The sequence below is a fragment of the Stenella coeruleoalba genome (genome assembly GCF_951394435.1).
Source record: "Stenella coeruleoalba genome assembly, chromosome: 10".
NCBI classification, from domain to species: Eukaryota; Metazoa; Chordata; class Mammalia; order Artiodactyla; family Delphinidae; genus Stenella; species Stenella coeruleoalba.
Genome location: NC_137156.1, coordinates 99,937,690 through 99,957,845, shown reverse-complemented (window position 1 = coordinate 99,957,845; position 20,156 = coordinate 99,937,690). Strand labels below are relative to the sequence as shown.

General features: G+C 40.5%; 1 protein-coding gene across 4 annotated transcripts in view; it reads right to left on the bottom strand.

Moving 5' to 3' along the window:
* LOC307193293 (peroxisome proliferator-activated receptor gamma) overlaps positions 1-19,707 on the bottom strand; it is a 216,665-nt gene extending 196,958 nt beyond the window's left edge. For 2 of the 4 annotated variants that reach the window (XM_079935056.1, XM_079935048.1), the window contains exon 1: positions 19,401-19,516. The gene's annotated coding sequence lies outside the window, so the exon portion shown is untranslated. Of the gene's footprint in view, positions 1-19,400; positions 19,524-19,646 lie in introns of those variants that run through there. The other 2 variants (XM_079935050.1, XM_079935051.1) reach the window with 2 other exon arrangements.
* Positions 19,708-20,156: the final 449 nt, after the last annotated feature.

The window sequence follows — 20,156 nt, the reverse complement described above, 5'->3', positions numbered from 1 at the left end:
ATATAAGGTAAAGATTTGGTGATCTAACTTACCTTGTCACAAGTAACCAGAATAAGTACTTTCAAGTTGCTTACCGCTTACATGACACATAAACGGATTTGCAGTGAACCAGAACAACTAAAAGCTTGGATCTAATCCATGGTTACATCTGAATACGGTTACACGTGTGTAGATATAATTGTTAATTGTGGAATGGTGCTGGTAGTATGGGGTAGAGTGGAATGGTGCTGGTAGTATGGGGTAGAGTTATCTCGTTCTCTGGCAAGTTACATAATGGAAAATTAGACTCTTGCTAAAGTGTGCAAGACAGGGTGGCTGGGTTCAGGCTGCTTGAGTTCAAATCTTAGTTTTATCACCTGGCAGGTTATTTTTACCTCTCTGTGTTTGTTTCTTCATCTGCAAAATGGAGATAATAGTGTATACCTTTTACAGTTTGTTGGAAGAATAAAACGAGATAATGTACATAATGTGCTTAAAATAGAGCCTGATACAGAATAAGTGCTCAGTAAATATTAACTATGACTATCAATTGCTAGGCTACTTTTTTGTGCTTGAGATAATTAAGAAAGAGTCCTTTAGAAGGATGGGTAAATGACAGCTTAGCTGAGGATTTAAACTGTGGAGTAGACTGAAGTGTAAACTGAACTGGAATAAAGCATTCTCTAAGCATGAAATCCTATGGTTACATTTATAAATCAATCATAAACTAAGTTATCCTAATGAGTAATATTACTCCAAAAACTCATGATACCTATTTAGGATTAGGAAGTCGAATGAAACGGTAGATTTGAAATTAAAAAGAAACAATTATGGGGCTTCCCTGGTGGTGCAGTGGTTAAGAATCCGCCTGCCAATGCAGGGAACACGGGTTCGAGCCCTAGTCCAGAAAGATCCCACACGCCGCGGAGCAACTAAACCCGTGCACCACAACTACTAAGCCTGCGCTCTAGAGCCCGTGAGCCACAACTACTGAGCCCGCATGCCACAGCTACTGAAGCCCGCACGCCTAGAGCCCGTGCTCCGCAATGAGAGAAGCCACCGCAATAAGAAGCCCGCTCACTGCAACGAAGTAGCCCCTGCTCGCCGCAATTAGAGAAAGCCTGTGTGCAGCAACGAAGATCCAACGAAGCCAAAAATAAATAAAACCCTGGTGGCGCAGTCGTTGAGGGTCCGCCTGCCGGTGCGGGGGACGCGGGTTCATGCCCCGGTCCAGGAAGATCCCACATGCTGCGGAGTGGCTGGGCCCGTGAGCCATGGCCGCTGAGCCTGCGCGTCCAGAGCCTGTGCTCTGTAGCAGGAGAGGCCACGGCGGTGAGAGGCCCGCGTACCGCAAAAATAAATAAATAAATAAATAAATAAAATGAATTTATTTTTTAAAAAAGGCAACAATTATTTGTGGAGCTTCTGATATTTGTTAGCAGTGTTCTAAGCACTGGGGATAATGAACAAAACAGACTAACATTCCAGCTCTTGTGTAACTGTGTAAATAAAGATGTAATAAAAAATATTAGATGGTGTTAAAGGATCCATATGCTATATCTGATATATCTACCATGTGGAAGAAAAGAGGAACTAAGGTTGTTAAAGACAATTAGGAATTCTTTCAACAAGCTACTGTGCTTTACTAAAGTTTATGAATTAAGGTCTATTGATGCCCTTCTCCAAAAATGAGGATTAGTGATTCACTAATTTTTTAAAAAATCAGTTGAAATCTAGTTATAAGTGATAAACAATTTTATTTTGTCTCTGAAATAGCAACATAAGCATTTTGCTCATGTTACATTCAGAGTAAAAAATCGCTAATGTACAACATGGTGACTATAGTTGATAACACTGTATTGTATAATCAAAATTTGCTAAGGGAGCAGAACTTAAATGTTCTCACCAAAAAAAAAAGAGAGAGACAGAGAGAGAGATTTGCAAGGTGATGGATGTTAATTAGCAAATGGAGGGAAGTCTTTCACATTGCATATGTATTTCAAGCCACCACAATGTATAGTTTAAATACTTTACAATTTTACGTCAATTATACCTCAATAAAGAAAATAATCCCTACTTCCTTATTTGATTAGTAGATTAAAATACATTTCATTTCCATACTATAGTTAGAGACCAAACCAAAAAAAGAGATATTAGGAATTGGGAAACCGGAAAAGGAAGAGGGCAATCGGAGGGAGAGAAACAGAGGCAGAAAAGGAAGGAAAACAAAGAGACAGAATATGGGAAACACCAAGAATGAAAAAGGGGAAAAAAGGTGTGAACAAGAGGGAATAAAAACAGAGCTAGAGAAAGAATTGAGGGGCAGAGGGAGGCAGGAGGCAGCAAGGAGGAAGAAGACGGGAGAGGAGAGGCTCCGAAACCAGAGTCAGAGGAAATGACGTTTCCTGTTTTAGCTCAGCGGCTCACTGTGGATACAAGCATCAGAAAGTCATCACTGGTGTTTTAAATACTGTGCAAAAATTAAGAAGCCACCATAATTATTGAGCCAAAAAGTGTTCACATCGGTAATTACATAAGGATGTTGCCTTCAGCAAACTGTTTTTCTCTAAACTCACATTTTCCCTACTTCTGTGCCTGTGCTAATAGTAGTTTCCCATGTGAAATGCTTTGTCCACCATCACCCCACGTTCAATGAACAATATTCAATAAATATTTATTGGGAGTTACCTGGTGGCGCAGTGGTTAAGAATCCGCCTGCCAACGCAGAGGATACGGGTTCGAGCCCTGGTCCGGGAAGATCCCACATGCAGCGGAGCAACTAAGCCTGTGCACCGCAACTACCGAGCCTGTGCTCTAGAGTCCGCGAGCCACAACTACTGAGCCCACGTGCCACAACTACTGAAGCCTGCGCTCCTAGAGCCTGTGCTCCACAACGAGAAGCCACCGCAGTCAGAAGCCCGCGCACCACAACGAAGAGTAGCCCCCACTCACTGCAACTAGAGAAAGCCCGCACGCAGCAACGAAGACCCAATGCAGCCAAAAATTAAATTAATTAATTAATTAAAAAATATATTTATTGAGTACCTACTATATGCCAGGCACTGTTCTAGGAACAGTTTGAAATGTTACATAGATTATAATGAAAAATATCAGCTGTTTCAATAATACACAACGAAAATGAGCTATTTTAACAAAACTGTCTACTAGGCTTGAGGTGAAATGAATTTTTTCTTCTGCAGCTAACGTTTTTCTCCACCAGATACCATTGGCACTAAACCAGTCCTTATGAAAATCATGTCCCTTATTGAAGTTAAAAGCATTCCAGCATTTCCCCCCAAATATGGTAAGGCTATCACTCCTATAGGAGTCGAGTTCTCTGGATCTTCCCAAGTACAATTAATCTGTGATGATTTTAGCTGCTAAAATGTTGAAGCCTGTAATAACTAAGTGAAATAAGTTGAATAATAAAAGTTATTTGAACTTTCACCCACATCAAAATGGAATCCCAAAGACATTCCCCAAATGGGTAGCCATGCCTGGTCTTGTTCAACCTTGGCGTTACATTGAACAAATGATTTAGAATCACGTCAGCAGCCTGTGATTTACGTAACTCACTTCTGCAGAAATTCACGTTGCTTGTGAAAAACATCATATGGAAGAGGAACTTACTCCAAATATGACAATTGGAAATAAATGAACGCTGAGAAGGCATTAGGGAACAGTACTTTCTTTAAAAAGAACTGTGGAACTAACTGCACAGATATGTTTAAAAATCAAATTTGCATTCAAATTTAGGGAAATGTAGTTACCCGTATGATGAAAATGGTCGTACACATTGGTGTTCCAATAAGGTCAATTAAGAAAGAAATAGGAATGTAATCTGCAAAAATGCTGAATCACTACTCTGTACAACTGAAACACACAATCTTGTAAATCAACTACACTTTCATTTAAAAAAAGAGAAAGAAATATGTTCTCTAAGTTAATGTTGTAGAACAGGAAATCAGCTTAAAGTTGGAAGGGACTTTATAAGCTCCCTAATTCATTTCTTCTATCAAACAAGACTTCTTAACAGATGGCCGTTCAGATTCTGCATGAATCTCTACTGACAAAAGCACTTACTTCCTCACAAGGCAGCCTTCCCCACCGTTGGACAACTGTAGTCATTAGAATTCTTTCCTTATCCATTCACCTGTCGATAGACACTTAGGTTGCTTCCATGTCATGGCTATTGTAAATAGTGCTGGAATGAACACTGTGGTACATGTCTCTTTTTTTCTTTACACTGAGCTCATGTATGCCTCCCTTTAATTTCTAGCAATCCTTCGACAAGGGCTGTCTATGACCCAGGAGCTCCATAAGGGAAGGGACCAGTCTGCCTTGTCACTGCTCTTGTCCGGAGCCAGCACGACACGTGGCACAAAGTACCATAAAAATGAGCCATAAACATGAGTAAATGGCTGATGACTGCCCTTATAGGACCCAGTCAGTAAGTCCAGTCCATTTGTCCTTTAGGGGAGTGGAGCTCTACTGGGATGAAGGCATTTGTTTTTTTCAGTCTGTTGTGGATACTTTTATAAAATGTAAAACCATGTGCCTAAATGTCATGAGAATATAAACTTTTTTTTCCATTAATGATGTTTTTCATTTCTTTTTTTTTAATTGAAGTATAGTTGATTTACAGTGTCGTGTTAGTTTCAGGTGTGTACACCTGAAAAGTGATTCAGTTATACATAAATATATTCTTTTTCAGATTCTTTTCCATTATAGGTTATTACAAGATACTGAATATAGTTCCCTGTGCTATATAGTAGGTCCTCGTTGGTTATCTATTTTATATACAGTAGTTTGTATCTAGTAATCCCAAAGTCCTAATTTATCCCCCCCTTTCCCCTTTGGTAACCGTAAGTTTGTTTTCTAATATAAACATTTATAAATGCTTATCCTCAAATCTGCACTTACCTCGTGCCAAGTCAGTAACTAGGAGTGTGTGTGGAGCACATCAGTGCCTAAACTGTCCTCAGAGGCCACTCACTGCTTCGCAACATCCCTCTCACTTTCTCTCTCTCTGTTCCGACAGGCCCTCTTCATGTTATGTCCAGATTTTGCGATAGCCTCCTAGCTGCTGGCCCTGCACACTACTGCCAAATTAATCTTCTGATTAAATCATCTCACTCTTCTCCTCAAGACCTGGAATCTCAACACTCCTTACCAGATAAAACCCACACTCCTTTGCCTACATTCCAGACCCACTCTCATCTGACCTGAAATCTACATCTCCAATCACGTTTCTCACTCCTCACACAGACACACTACCCACTTCCAATGGGACGATCTCTGCAAAACGACCCCCCAACACACGCTTATTCTACTAGGCCAGGCTCCGTTTTCTTACACTGGAAATTCTTTCCCCCTCCTCTTAGGCCATCGCAAGCCCTGAACTTCTTTTGCCTTTAGGTAAAATTCACATTCTTAAAATTAACTATTTTAAAGTGTGTGATTCAATGATATTTAGTACATTCTTAAAGCTGTGCAACCGTCAACTCTATCAAGTTCAAAAACATTTCTTCACCTCAAAAGGAAATCCTGCACCCATCAGTCACTGCCCCTGCCCCCCACACCCTGGCAACCACCAATTTACTTTCTATCTCTACGGATCTGCCTAGTCTGGGTATTTCATATTAACAGAATCGTACTTGGATTCCTTTCTGTTTCTTTCCCTGTATATATATATATATTTTTTTTGTGGTACGCGGGCCTCTCACTGTTGTGGCCTCTCCCGTTCCGGGGCACAGGCTCCGGACACGCAGGCCCAGCAGCCGTGGCTCACGGGCCCAGCCGCTCTGCGGCACGTGAGATATTCCCGGACCTGGGCACGAACCTGTGTCCCCTGCATCGGCAGGTGGACTCTCAACCACTGCGCCACCAGGGAAGCTCTCCCTGTATATTTTTAAAGCCATTTTTCTTAAGGTTACCCTGTCAATCCCTCAGCTTTTGACGTCTAGTCCAACCCCCATATCCTCTACAGGCTTTCCCTGGATTTACCCTCCACTCCACACTGGTCTCGCCATTTTCTGAATTTTCGTAGTGCTTGTTTTCTGCCTTCTTTAGTTTAGTCTTTAATCACATAGTGCTTTGAATTTTTGGTTAACTGCTTCAACGTTACCCCTTTTTGATTCATGTAGATTATAAACTCCTAGTCCTAGGAGCTGTGCTGTCTCCCTTTGTGCCCAGAACCTACTGAAACTGTATGCAACTCACTGTGTCCGGATGTTTATGAATGAGGAGCAAGTTAAGGAAAGTGAAGTCTTGACCATCAGTGAGAGAGAGCTTCAAACCCATGTCAGTTCTTATCCTTCCTTCTATCATGCTCTCCTCCCTGCCATTGTGCTTCTCAGTGTTGTATGTATGGGTACGGGTCACCTCTTTGCTCTGGTAGGAGATGAACAGGTGTGGCTGCAGGAAGATGATGGCAGGGTGCCCAAGGGTGGAGAGGGTGCAAATTCCCTGCCTTGATCTCTTGCTAAGAGACTCCTACCTTCGTTCTACAAGCACAGATGAAGGTCTACTGAGAAAAGCGGGCATGCAGAGATGTCACAAGGCCACATAAAAAAAGGTTCATATATTTGCTTTGCTTTTATATGTACATCAGTTCCTTTGTCTGGTATTTTTGATTTGAAGTGGCTCATAAGTGTGTATCTATCTTGTAAAAGGAGATTAACTGTGAAACAATTATGGTAATACTTGTGATTCATACATGAAATCGCTAAGCGTATAATTATTTTATATATTAAAAACAAATGAATAGGTTAAAACTATGTAGTGTTTTATCTAACAATTGCCAAAAAGTTTGAAAGGGAACTGGTTTCATTTTGTGCATGAGTAGTAAGTCGAAGTAACATCTCGTATCACACATCCTTATGAACTTTTCTCCAGCTGTAGTACTAAACAGAATTTGTTACAGTTGCCACTGGAAGCCTCCAAGCAAGAAAATAAAACAGTGCTCTGGCCCTTAGGCCATTTAAAACCTGTTCTTCTGACCAGAACAAGTAAAAGATCCAACCTAGAATGCTGAAGGCTATAATTAACATTTTTTTCCCTTTCATATCCCATTTTGCCCGCTTTAGAAGAGCAAAATGGAAATTTCTTCTGGCATTAATTTCATATCATTATGTGTTATGAAAAATGTTAAATAAAATAGAAATAAACATTTTAGAGAGTAATTTAGGGAATTCCCTGAACATGTAGAAAACACTAGCACTGAGAATCCCACATTGAAAAAGCACAAAGTTGTCCTCGATATCCAACCAAGTTTAAAGTACTTATAAAGTACTGATAATGTGCCCAAGTCCCCTGTACTGTAGGCTGTGAATTAGGGAAGGTATGCAGGGCATATATATGTAAGTGGAATAAGAAGAATTACAACATTCATTCCTACTCTCTAGGAACTCACAATTTTGTTTACACAGAACTTGCACATAAAACTTATAAGACCTGACAGCAAACAAGCAGCAAATACAATGTGTGATACAGAATCTGGAGCGCATAAAATTACATTTCAGAGTAGATCTGCCTTCTAATTATGTTTTACTTCAGCTAAGATTAAAGTTAGTTTGCATTTTCTGAGTTCAAAAGCTGGTGGCCAGGGTAAATATTTCACACACATGTTGTATGACAAAGGAAATCAACCTGACATTTAAAGCTTAACATGCATAATAAGAACAAAATAATTGTGTATATGCGCTGTATTTTGTGAGGATTGGAGGTTATTCTAGCAGGCTTGGTCAAATACACATGAATTGGGACTTCCCTGGTGGTCCAGTGGTAAAGAATCTGCCTTCCAACGCAGGGGACGTGGGTTTGACCCCTGGTCAGGGAACTAAGATCCCACATGCCGCGGAGCAACTAAGCCCGTGTGCCACAAACTACAGAGCCCACGCGCCCTGGAGCCTGGGCGTCACAACTAGAGAGAGAAAACCTGCACGCCACAACTAGAGAGAAGCCTGCGCACCACAGCAAAGAGCCTGCGCTGCAATGAAAGACCCCGCACGCCTTAGCAAAGAGCTCGCAGACCGTAACTAAGACCTGACACAGCCAAAAAAAAAAAAAGAAAAAGAAAATAAATAAATATTTTTTAAAAAGGCATCACCATCTGTTGGGGATGGGCAGATGGCTGCACTTTATTAAAAAACAAAAAAACAAATACACAGGAATCGTGATATGGCCTAAAGACACAATGATGTCAATACGCTGTGTTCCCATCACTTAATTATTTTCTCAGCTTTCACTGTGTGGTTATTTGCCTGCCTAGTGCTAGCTGCTGGTTCCCCTACCCGGTCTGAAAGGCACCTGTCCCACCATCTATAAGGCCATGTCACCAGGTGGGCAGATTTTGTTTCCCGTATAAGGATATTTGGTGCTGAAAAGCAAGCAGTCATTTGATAAACGTTTATGGATTTTGAATAAACCATGGTCAAACCTGTAAAATCTGAAGGTTTTGGTTACAGCTGCATTGAAATGTACTTTAATAGTCCATGTCTATATATGAAAAAATTAATTCTTTTTAACTTCATATAAATTCCTTCAAAATCTATTTTCCTTATCATTTTTTCCCAAAAGTTTCATGCTGTTCAGGATTTCTCTCTAAGCGGTCAGTAATATATTTTCTGCGAATTTAAAAACAACTGAAATGGTAGTCAGACAACTGGACTGTGAATATAGAAGTTGGAAATAGCTATAATACTTAAATTGACCAAAGGATGGTCATTTGAAATAAGATCTGGGTCTCCCTTTACTCAAATATTATATTCCAGATATGTAAAAGTTCTAAATATGCTTTTAAAGGTAAGTAGCTAACTTTATTTCCCAGGGAAAAAAAGTTGTGTGTTTTTTTTTTCACTCGAATGGGATAGTCCCAGTGAAATTTGTTTTACATTTTTGTTAGGTGTAAATAACTTTTTTTTGTAAATAAAGTTAGGAACTATATTCACTTGGATAGTTAACCATTTAAATATATCCATTTTGAGAATATTATAAAATAAACCCCTCTGCAAAGTGAGTAAGTACCCTATCATTTGGATTTTCAAGAATAGTTAATAGCTTATTAACAAAAGATGCATTCCTACATCTTTTGCTAATAAACTTTACTACTGAGGGAGAAAGTAATATAGTAAATACATTATACATTATGTGTGATACATACTACATACATATAACCTAAAATACGTAATAATAAGAGATTTAGGAAAAATATTCAAGGACACAGGTTTTTCCCTACTTCACACATAACTGAAAGACAGCCACCTGGCTCCAGGCTGGCCTGGCAACGCTGCCGGGTCACAAGGCAGGGATTAGGCTATTGCTTACTCTTAGTCACCATCTCGCCCATTAACATCCTTGTTAAATCTAGATAACAATACTCATGAACGTCAGGAGGGATGTACTTGTCTGTCTTGTTCATTGCTTTATCCTCCTTCTCTAAAACAGCTCTCTGCACAAAGTAGGAGCTCAACAGATTTTGGTTGAAGAAGTTAAGTCTTCATTAAAAAGGAGCTTCTTCTCAGATTTGCTCTGGGGGGGTGGGTATCATCGCCAAGTTTGTGTTACCCACAAATTCTGAGAGCCATAAACTGAGTTTTGTTAGCTGAGGTTTGCCTTGGGCTGTATTGAGAATTAAATCATCAGAAATGGTAGGGGCAGGGGGTTTGGGGGGAAGCGAAAGAAGAGAGAAATATTACTTTAGTATCCCTGATATAAAGTTTCTAAAAAGCTTTTAAAACTTTGTTTTCATTTAGATAAAGACTATTCCAAAGACATCGGACTGATATAAATTTCTCAAAAGAAGTTCCAAAGAAAGTGACAAGAAAAATGTAACCTGTAATCTGGGTCAAAGGCAAAACTACTTAATATTCCCTTTGGGATTTCTAGAACAATGCAACAGAAAAAAGGAAAAATTAATTAATTCAAAGGATATTGCTCTGTGTATGTGTATTGTATACACACACACACACACATATATATATATTGCTGTGTATGTGTGTGTTTGTGTGTGTGTATATATATATATATCTTTTACAGTGTTCACTCAGAGGTCTGACAAGATTTTGGGAAACCTCTACTCATTTGCTATTTTAAAGCTCTTGTTATTTTAAAAATTATGATCACAAATTACATCAAGGTCTCATAATGACCATTTGTAGTAGAAGTTTACCTTCATGTGCTTCTCCATCAGCTATTTATGGTTATAAGTTCAGTATTCTGTCAAGAGTTAGAAGACAAATAACTATCCTGAGGTTATTTAATTTTAGGGGGAAAAACCCCATAATAGATATACATATTTTTTAGAAAAAGACTTAAAAGGGGGGGGAGCTTGAAAATAAAATAGCTCTGGAAACCACTGTTAAAAAAAAGCTTGGTTGTTGGTGTATGCTAAAGATCAAAGAGTGCACAGGCCCAAAGAAATCAACAAAATCAAACCTTATGTATGGCTGAGAAAATTAAGAGGCTGTTACAAAGATGGGATATTTTTTCCACCCAAATACAGGCAAGTCCAGCAGAGTACAGAGAAGCCCAATATATGAAGTAAAATTATGTATGAAATAAAACTGGGTATAATAGCAATGAATTCATGTAGTGTCTCACATTATTGTCGATGGCTTTAAAGGAATAAAAAAGCTAGAGGGGTTCTCAATGTTTAATTTACTTTTTGCTTGATCTTTACTGATCAGCGTCACAGACATACTTAAAAAAAGCAATAAATGTAGGCTTTTAATTATAGACGTAATTTTATATTACTGGCTAAACTTTGGAAAAGAGAAAAATATAAAAACAAAAAGCCCTCCATACCTCACTTTTTTTTTTTTTTTTTTTTTTTTTTTTTGTGGTACGCGGGCCTCTCACTGTTGTGGCCTCTCCCGTTGCAGAGCACAGGCTCCGGACGCGCAGGCTCAGCGGCCATGGCTCATGGGCCCAGCCGCTCTGCGGCATGTGGGATCTTCCCGGACCGGGGCACGAACCCGTGTCCCCTGCATCGGCAGGCGGACTCTCAACCGCTGCGCCACCAGGGAAGCCCCAATACCTCACTATTTTAATATAACTGTCATAATTTTTGTATAGTCCCTTCCAGACTTTATATATACATGTTTATATAAGGTTGCAATCAATGGTGACATACATTCTTTATGTTACTTTTTAAAAAATATTTTTCAGGTTTGCTCTAGTTTTCTAATTTGTCATTGATAATTACATAACATTCCACCTAGTGATTACACCATAATCTACTTAACCATTCCCCTGCTGTTGAATAGTTATTTCCAAATATTGGTTCCTATAACAATGTTCGCATGAAGGTCTTTGTGTATGTGGCTTGTCCTATGTCCTACATTTCTTTGGAAAAAAATCTCAGAAGTGAGGGTATAGCAGCAGAGGGTGCAATATATTGCCCAATTGCTTTTTTAGCAGGCGGAACTAAGTGTCAGTGACATCAGCTACACATAAGAGTGCAAGTTTCTTCAATTCCTGAATTACAGAATTTTAGGATTTAAAAAAAACTGTCATCAACAATCGCTAAGACTGACACATTTTCTACTGTTATTAAACTGGAACTGAAGTTTACAAATCCATATCTTGTAAGTCTGTTTAATGTGGGTCCTCTAGGGCCATATCATCCTCAGAGATTTTATAAAATCCAGTCTTTGAACTTGGAGACTCAGGATTCATGGCAACCATTCTAAGGTAAGCGGAACCAGTGATGCTTGGACTAAGATGGGAGCCGGGGAGCCTCTACTGACACAAGCTTATTGAAAACAAGCCTGAGCTTCTCTAAGTAATAAAATGCCAAACCAACAGAGGTAATTTTACAGGATGACCTCAAGAGAGTCTACCAATAGGATAATATGGCAAGGGACTTAACTATAGGCAAAAGTAAGGCCTACTAAAAATAATCCAAATTAACTGCGCAGAGCATTGGGCTCTAGGCTCTCAGATGGGATGCAAGGATCACCTGGAGTGAGAGGTTTCCAAACACTACACATGAGAATCCCCTGAAGGGCTTGTTAAGGGACAGATTACCGGGCCCCATCCCCAGAGACTCTGATTCAGTAGGTCTGGGGTGGGGCCCGAGAATTTGCATTTCTACCAAGTTCCCAGATGACGCTGATGCTGCTGGGCCAAGGACCACACTTTAGATTATTTCTTTATTCTTTTAAAATCATGTATTAAGTGCCTAATAAGTACCATGCTATGTGCTAGAGATACAAAAAGGAATAAAACCAGTTAGTACCTGCTTCAAGAAATTAATACTCTTATGTTTTTGTAAACATTGCACTGCTCTAGTCCTAAAAGTCAACAAACTTGGACCTTGTTGAAAACCAAGTTTAAAAATATATTATATTCCCTTTAAATAAAGCCAGGGTATTTCTAATTAGTTCCAAATGCTTTAGGAAAACATGTAGTAATCCTACAATGGCAAATGCCTGAGTGTTTTCTTCACTCTTCTGGATTTTACTAACATATGCAAATAATTTGTTACAGTATCTTCTTCATTTATATATATATACCATTCATGTGTTTGTTCTCTTTCATAACTCCATCCACCATATAAAAAAGAGAAAGATTTTCTATAAGTACTTGTCCTTACACAATCTAAACACTGTTTACAAAACCCAGGTAATTATCAACTGACAGAAAAGAACAACATTGAGTACAGTAAGACTTGGGGATTCTCTGATTTAGATTCAGACTTCAGTAACACCGTGGAAAAGTGAATGACAAGTAAGCAATATGCTTAGTCATACCCATGAGGGTGGCCTATACTTGTTAAACACTGCCTATCAGCTGATTCACAGAATTAATGAACTTGTTTTTGAGGTGACTGCTAAGCTTCTATTTCTATCAGATACATGTTGGCTTCCCATAACTATTTTTGGCAAAAAAAATAAAAGGCAAAATAAACTAGGTATAAAATTTTGTGATCTGTGGATCTGCCAAAGTATTAGGCATTATTTGTATGTCTTTGGCATATTGTTTATGACATGATTGAAAGACTCCTCTCATTTCAATCTATTAGAAAGCTACTTTAAACGTCTGGAAGAACTCATGAAGAGATTACATAATTTGTTTAACGTCACAGAGAAAAGACATAGCGAGAGGTAATATTCAGATATCTAATTACATGAACCAACAACTAACTCCTGGCCTTAAATCTGATAAGATTTCTTGGATAAACTGACATTTAGCAATGACAATTTGTTTTTCTGAAGGAAAAAAATGGTTCAAGGAAGAATTACAATGCATGTTGATTTTTTTTCTTTTTTTCCCCCCCCGGCACCACACAGCTTGTGGGATTTTAGTTCCCCAGCCAGGGATCAAACCTGGGCCCACTGGCAGTGAGAGCACAGAGTGCTAACCACTGGACCGCCAGGAAATTCTCGTGTGTTGATTTTTAAGAGAAAAACAAATGCATGTGTGGGACATATTCCTTCCTATCACGGCTATTTCAAGTGGCTATTTTCATATTTGGTTTCATGAAGGTTAGTTTATGGAAAACTGGGGACATGAATCACTTTAATTTTATTTTTCCTTCTCCTGATCCCCTCTTTCAAATTCCAAGTGTGTTTACTATTCCTTAAAAGCCTTGTTTGCAGGTAGCAAGCAAACCAGGAGCTAACCTTTCAAATTTTTGCTGAGGATGTCTTAAAGAATTAACCCTGCTGGAAATATTGGCATTTTGCAAGTGGACTCCAAACTTTCAAAGGACACAGATGGTGTTGGCGGCAAAATGAAGGCCAGTGGGGTGGGGTCAAGGTTAAGGAGTTCTTTCCAGCACCTCATCGTTGCCCCTGGCAGTCTGATAGGTATGTTTCCCCATCGCCTTCACTGTAAAGGAATAGTTGTTACTCCTTAAACACGCAGGATAAGAATATCCTCTTTGCATTCACTTTCCCAGATCCTCTCCTGAAGCAACTTATAGAGCCCAAGAGAGAAACAGTGCAAAGTGGCAACTTTAGAATTTGAAGCTGTCCTAAAAGTCTATGATGTCACCGAGGGGCAGGGTAAATTCTTAGAAACCAACCCTTTCATCCAGGTGTCTGTACAGTTACTGTGCAACCCACACACAGATCTCTTACACTCCCACTCAGGGTATTTCCCTACTTTTCTTCCTCCTATCTACCTTCTCCTTATCTGCGGTAAACTGTGCAGACTTCTCACCCCAGGTCTGCGCTAATCTGAACTCTTCCCAGAAGGTCAGGAAATCTGTCTCAGAGAGGCTTATCCACACATCACAATTCTCCTAGATGAGTCCACAAATTAAAGTGCTCCTTAAAAAATCAGTTAAAACTGGCAATGAATTTATTTTCTAAAAACCAGTGAAGTGGAAGAAAAATGTTTCTTAAACAAGACACTGAAGCAAACTGAACTAAACTACTACAGGATTGAGTGTAAATCCTCCCTGTAAGGTTTTAAATCTCTATTGCAAATGATTCATGGTACATGAATTGATGACTTCATTTCTTTCCTTTACATCTGAGAAATCACAGTAGAGAAAACAATCTCATTGCAGCCCGTCCCTCCAAAGATTTTCAAGTCGAGAATGGCCTGGTCGCTGGAATAGCTGAAGGTATAGCAATGGCTGTGAGAAAGCCAAACTAGAACGTGAAGAGAGTGGAAATGAGGGCTGCTCCCCACTCCCCACCTGCACAGGGGAAGCCACTGAAAACATGGAACACTCATCTACAAGCAGTGGCCTAAGCCTTTCTTTGACTTCTGCTCCCCCATCCTTTGAGTTAGGTCCCCACTTGGGCTCTGTAGCTGCATACTCAGGGAACAGGGTGAGGGGTTCAGGCCTGGAACCAAGGCCCTTACTTGCTTGCAAAGGAGACAATAAAATGGATTACTTAACAATCCATAAGGAGAATTTAAAATTTATTATTTGGATGACGCACAGTTAATTATATGCTTTTCCAGTGAGTCCCTACTAGTAAACTGTTGGGTTCCTAGGAGGCAGATTCACTTTTCAAGCCATTAAAAGTCTATTTTTTGGCTGCAGTTTCTTAGAAAGAGCCCCAAGCTTTATGACAAGCACAGCCACTATGTAGTCTTTAAGCTGCGATACTAAAATGTCTTTTGATCTGAAGGATCATAGGCCTCACTAAAAAACACACACATTAAGTATTTACAGGGTGCACCATAAAAATATGTAAAGAATAGAACTTTATCAAATAAAAGCACAGCCTGCACCTTCTAAACGCATTAGACATAGAAACGGACACGAAAGGATATACACTGTGTCTACACAGGACTCACAGAGATATTATCAGTAAAACAAAAATGATTCCTAGGCTGATTTTTGTCTGAAGTCACCAGAGAATAGGAAATACAGTTTTAAGCTGAATAATGATGAAATTTTTCATTTCAGAAACATTTTATAAATCGATCACCACATGGCAAGCATTATCTTCAGTTTATTCTTAACAATAATCTCAAAATTAATACTAGGGTGAACTAAATAGTTGGAAAAGTATTAGCTCAATTAAATTCAGGGCCAAGGTCATATCATTTAAGATACACAGGTTTGCTGATAAAGTCTTAAAGTCATACAAAAAAAAGAGCACAGAACAATAATTGCAATACTTTTCCCATTTCATTGATTAGGAAATGGAGATTTAGAATGGATAAGTGACTTGCCTCACTATAATAATTAAAATGGTTAAAAATGTAAACATTCACATTCTGAATTAAATATTTGTCATTAAAACATAGGTGTGCATTGACTGCTGAAGAAAAATATGAAGAATACATCAACCTGTTTTTTAAAATAAAAAAATAATTTAAGTATATACTATTATCGGGGATAGCTGTTGTCTTAACATCTCCAAAAGTTTTCCCCAAAATACGGTCTATTTTATTTGAGCTGATTTCCTTTCAAGAACCTACTTAAGTACTGTAGGTAAATAAAAATTAAAACATGACATTTTTATTAAATAAGCTTCAAAAGATATGCCATGTAACTCCCCCAAGCCTACCCCTGTATTGTGATACAATACAAACAGTAAACGACAAAGCCGAGGAAGGTTACAAATAATCTTCAATTTGAAAATTTTATCTAGAAGGCTATGAAGCTAACTGAATGTTGATATACTGGGGCTATCTACGCTAGCAAGGTGGTTATTTACAGATCTTACTGTACTTTTGTGGAGTCAAATTAGATCGGTTTCAAAGGACCTTTGTAATAAGCATTTTAAATCGCTGCCCTTTTCGTTGCTTTTAGGCCTTAAGAGAGAAAAGGGACAGGGCCTTAAGAGAGGTGAGCTACCCTCATGAGGAGATGTTAGGAAAAATAAGAAAAGCAAGTTAGAAATTCACTTTAACAATTTTGAAGGTGTCAGGGGGCATATGTTTACGCCTATAGACTGGTGACATAACAAGTTTTCTCGATTAGTGATTTAAAAAAAAAATCCTCTACAGCTGATATTTATTTAGTGGAATCCTACGAGACCAAAAAGTTCTTCCGGTATATTTGCCACACCTTATGGCATTATTATGTTTCTAAGTTCAAGTGACAGTGAATTGAGCAGAACACCCACAAATTAGAATGACCAACATTTTCTGTCCTACCCATTGGACATATATAAATCCTAGGAAAGAAGAGAAAGTAATAGACCAGGATATATAAAACATTTGTAAAGTATTATTTTAATATTGTTTTCATGAGTCTCCCGTTATTAAAAACCATTTCACAATTCGAAAACTAAATGAAATGTATTATTAATACCTGTGTATGCTTCCACAGCTGTGCCACTCACACAGCTTTCGAATACAAAATGATCTTGATAATTAGGGTTAGTGGCAAACATCCTTATTTTCAGAGAATTACAGAAGAGAAAAATAAGCATTTGTTTATAGTCATATAACTTACTAAGAGCAATTAGCTGTGATCAGTAATGTATTATTTCTAATGCATAATCCTAAAGTCATACTTTTTTTTCTCTGTATAAATTTTAATACACAGGAACAATACAACTTTAATGTCACAGGGATTTTGGAATTAATATTGTGATTTTTTAAAAACTACAATTTAATGGTTTTTAAAATGTAGTTCTGAAAAATATACAAAGAAACGAACAGTAAGGAAACTAGTCCCTTCAAAGAAAATAGTGTATTTAATTACTAAAAATGCCAATTGCAAAACTATTTTCAAGGTATTCTAAGTTTAATAAAGAATATGACGCTGGTGGATATTTTAGTTTTAATTAAAAAAAGAAATTATATCCTTTTAAATTTAAAAGAATGAAAAAAAAGTGCCCAAAAAACTTAGCCTGGAATTCTCCAAAACTTTATACTTCACTGATGCCATGTTTTCATAGCAGTTATCATAAAAGCAAGAAACAAACTTCTAAACATGAAAAAGTTCTGATTTAAAAATTAAATCACCAGGTTTTTCCCCCCTTCCACTGATTTGCAAAAGATGGAGCAGTCGGTCACTAATTGATTCTAAGACCTTTAAATTTAAGATATAATCATCGGCAAGTGAAGTGTCAAATATCATTATAATTTAAATAAAGGAGAATGATGAGAAGTTCACATTAAGACAAAAATGGATGCTTCTGTAACCAATCTCACTTTTTAGCTAACAGCATTCATTTTACAATTTTGTATATTAAAGAATACTATGGTGCCGTACAAACTTCAGAGTGAATCTGATTGAAAACAGACAACACAAAAATTGTTTTCAAACTTGAAAAAGATCTTTGGAAATATCACTGCAAAAGCTAACTGGTAGCATCTCTGAGTATTTTCTACAGAACTTTCATAGGAGTGGAAGGTATTTCTTTAGAAAGAAGCTGCAATGAGTGTCTATGTCAGTCTCTATTCCAAAAGGGTTTTCTAAATCATCTAGACCATCAGGAGGTCCTGTTTTCAGTCAGCGATTGATCACTTAGCTATGAACAAGAAGACTGCCACCGAATACCTGGGATCTGACAAGAACTGCCCAGCTCCTTCTAAAGGGTGTCAGTCATTGCTCTCTCAGTAACTCCAGTTACAATTTGTTTCATGAATGATAAAAAGTTAACATGAAAATAATGTACTTTAAAATCGAGTTTTTCATACAACTCAGTCATCTTGCCTGGTTTTGTTTTCAGATGATGATCTATACAAATTAATTTTACATTTTGACCCCAATTTTGAAAGGAAAAGAAGAAAACTTCAGCTTCTTCATGACAGACCAGTTTTTTTTTTTTTTTTACTTTATGCTTCTTAAAATAATTGACACTATTTTCCCAACCATTATTCTCAGACCCAAGTGAATTAAATTCTCGCGGTAAAACAAGAACACAACAAAATAGTAACGATATAATATCATCACCACGATCATCATGATCATCATCTTGCAAATTTGGTACGCATCACCAACACATTTCAACAAAGTGCAGTTACAGAAGCCGACTCACCTAAGCAATGGGAGTTAAGAATTTAGAAACGCAGCCTTCTGATCACCAGCAGAGGTAAAGGCCCCTTCTTTACCTAACAAGTGACCTTATATAAAACCAGCAGATAGGTTACTCCCAGTTTCTGCCTCCTTACCTCAGGCTCCTCCCCAAATACCGAGACAGAAAGTACCACAAATACACACCCACTTTCCACCCCTTACACGGAGGGACCAGAGACTTCGGTTTAGCTGCCCTACCTCCACCTACCCCAGTCAGGCTCCGAAGAGCAGGAGTCGAGCCTGGCACGTGGAGGAACCAAGGCGCCGGCAGGCCATCTTCCCGACCACTGCGGGGGTGGGAGGGGGCCGCGCTCTCCATCCCCTGCCCTCCGGCAAGCCAGCCCCCATCCCCGGCCCTTCCACTCGGCTCACCGCCAGCAAAGTGCTTAAGGGCACCTAGGCTGGGTGACCCCCAAGTGCGCCCCTAACTTAACTGTCACCACGACCCCGCAATGGTCACTGTCTGGGTGCTGGAGCCGGACTCCGTCGCCGCGGGACGCACCCGCACGGGATCCCGTGCCCGGCCCCGAAGTACCCCGGGAGCAGCTCTCGGACCCTGCGCACTTTCGCCGGGGCTCGAAGACCCAGGTTCTCTCAGACCCCCGGTCAGGCGCGCGCCGAAGGGCCCGTCACGGCCGCGCGGAGCGCACGGGCTTGCGTCGCCGGCGCGGACCGCCGCTCTCCCCCGCGCGCCCGGCGCGCAGCCCGTGCCCTCCGCCGCCTGTGTATTAGCCCTGCGCCGGGACTTCTCCTCAGGGCGCGACCCTCGGCCGGGACCTGTCAGCCCCGGTGCCCTCGGACCACGACCCGTCCGCCCGGGGCCCCTCCGTCCCAGAGCCCGTCGGCCCCTGCCCCCCGGAGCGCGCCTCAGCGCGGGTCCCTCAGGAGCCCCGCGCCCCTCGGCGAACCCCTCCGTCCACGGGCCCTCGCCCGGCGCCGCTGCCCCGACCGCCCCTGGCAGCCCGACCCTGACCTGCGGCGGTAGCCTAGCGGTCCGCTCCGGTGTCCCGGTGGCCGACCCAGCGCCCTAGGCGGCGGCGGCTCCGGCTCGGGCTCCGAGTGCGGTCGGCCCCGCCTGCAGCCGCTGAGCCAGGCCGGGCCGGGGGCGGGCGGGGGCGGGGGCGCGGGGCGGGCGTGGGGGGGGGGCGCTCGAGGGGGAGGGGAGCGGCCGGGGCGCCGCCGCCCCGCGCACAGTAGGACTCCTGCTCGCCGCGCCCACCTTCCCTGGAGCCCCTACTCTGCGCCCGGCCTTGCTTGTTCCTCACAGCCGCCGCTGGGAGGCGACCCAGAAATGGTCCCATTTTCCCTGAGGAGGGACCGGCCGGAGCCCAGGAAGATGCCCACGGTCACGTCGGGGAGAGCCGAGGTGTGGAGTTCCGGAGCTGCCCTCCCTCTCCAGGCCCGCGGGTCTCGCCTTCGCAGTGGTCTGCGGGTGTTTTGTTTTGTTTTTTTCTTTTCCTCAAGTTCTTTTCGATGACATTCTTAAAAAAAAAAAAGAAGAGAAGAGCATATTTAGGAGCACCTGGTTTTTATCCCATACGCAATGGCGCTGCACACTCTGCTCCCCCCGCTTTCGCATTTGTACTTCCCACTGGTATTCATTATTTACTTAGAGCGACAAAGTTTTAATTGCAAAAATTTAAAGTATTCATTAACCTCTGACAGAATTTTTAAACTTCTTCAGCAGTGTTTTTTACGCTGAGGGACCCGGACACATGGTGCGGGGCTG